At 40.7% G+C, this 1758-nt stretch overlaps 1 protein-coding gene across 1 annotated transcript in view; it reads left to right on the top strand.

The window, feature by feature from the left end:
- Nucleotides 1-1758, top strand: part of Dnah6 (dynein axonemal heavy chain 6) — a 296200-nt gene that overhangs the window by 101059 nt on the left and 193383 nt on the right. The gene's annotated exons all lie outside the window — the stretch shown is intronic.

Below are 1758 nucleotides of genomic sequence, written 5' to 3'. Positions count from 1 at the left end.
TATCCTAGACTGGCCTTGAGCTCACAGCGATTCTTCTGCCTCAGTCTCACAAGCGCTGGAATTATAGACATGTACCACCACACCCAGCTAAAGCTTCTAAAATATTAATTTAATATTATTTTTTACTTTCACTGAAAATTGTATTCTCTATTTTAATACAGTCTTATGAATCTTTTTTTTCATATCAACAGGGCTTCTGGAGACTTTTCAAAACAATAATGCATTGCTTGATCAAATTCAAAAGTGTCTTGAGGCATATTTAGAATCAAAAAGAGTTATCTTTCCAAGGTAAGTTTATAAAGCAAACTAAGATGTATCTTAGTAGTTAACTATCAATCAATTGAAGTTATGGTTATAAGCTCAAAACATCAAATAAGTAGAGAGGAAAACAAGAAAGTTCTACGGCAGTAAAAAGACAGCCAGTGTCTTGATAAGAGAGTGCATAGCTCAGAGTAGAAATACAACAGAGCAAAGCTGCATCCACTCCTCCTTCCTGCTGTGTGGTTACTTACCCCTCACATATTTTTTTCTTAGTACATGTGTGCAGCACATATTGATCACACCCATGTTGGGGAGGTGGTACATGTATGCAACGCATGTTGCATTTTTATGCTGAAATGTGTAGTTACTGTTAGATGAGCATGCCTGTGTTCACACATGTGTACACGAGAAGTTAGACTTGTGTTGCCTCAGTAGTTTTCTTTAGGCTGACCGGTGAGGATAGCTAAGAAGCTCTGTGGGGTACTTAGGTTTGAAAAATGATGCGCACCCTTCCTCGTGGGAGTAGAAGGAAGCTTAGTTCGTCAGCCCACCCCCCTGCAAGCCTTCCTTTCTCCAGCTCTCCCGTTCCAACACCTGTGCTCCCTCAAGTCACTGAGGTCCCTAACATCTTCACCCCTGTCCTTCAGAATGGGTCCCAGAAGACCCAGCATCTCATTTTAAAATGTAGGCATAATCTACAGCTCTGGTCCTAGAGCTTGAGAAGGAAACAGGAGGATTTTTAACATTCAGTGGTATTACTTGAGCAGGGTCTGGTTAAGAACACAGAAGCCACTCATGGTATTTAGGATAAAAGTTTCATACAAGGAATTAGAGGTATTCACAGGCATTAGTGACAAAAGAGAAGAACTGAGGGCCACTTTGAGGAAATCTGGAAGTACAGTTAATCCTCATGGAAATTAAGATTTCCACCCAAGTGTCAACTCTCTGGGGCAAAATCAGGGTGGCTATCCAGGACACCTGACCACCAGGTACAAAACCCCACATTCTTCAGTCCATCTGTGTTGAGTGGGAGAAGTACAGCCCCTGCTTCCCTTCCGCCTCCTGGATCTCGTACAAAAACATGTTATGGGAAGAATCTATTCTGAAACGTTGCTGGAAAGAGATTTTGAGAAGTGTCATTCTAGCTCCTCCCTGGTGCTAGAGTATTGCCAGGTGACAACCAGAAATCTAGGGCTGGTTTGTGCTCTTGGTCCTTTGGAACCTGAGAGAGTTAGAGGGGAGGGAAGTAGAAAAAAAAATTAATGATTAGAAAAAGTAGTAAAAAAATTAATGATTGGAAAAATTGAAAATCACTGAATTGAACGGTAATCCTTAATTGCTCTGGCCTATTGAATGGACTATGAGACTCAGGATAATAAATCAAACTCCATTAGAGAGACTGAACATAACGCAGGATGTATATCACATGAAAACAACAATTAAAGAATATTTTTAGTTGGCTGTGCAGGAATTAGTCGGTTTTTGTAAGAGGCCCCA

The sequence above is a fragment of the Octodon degus genome, unplaced genomic scaffold, assembly GCF_000260255.1.
Source record: "Octodon degus isolate 3935 unplaced genomic scaffold, OctDeg1.0 scaffold00162, whole genome shotgun sequence".
Taxonomy (NCBI): Eukaryota; Metazoa; Chordata; class Mammalia; order Rodentia; family Octodontidae; genus Octodon; species Octodon degus.
The sequence above is the reverse complement of the archived record's forward strand: the minus strand, read 5'-3'. Positions and strand labels throughout refer to the sequence as shown.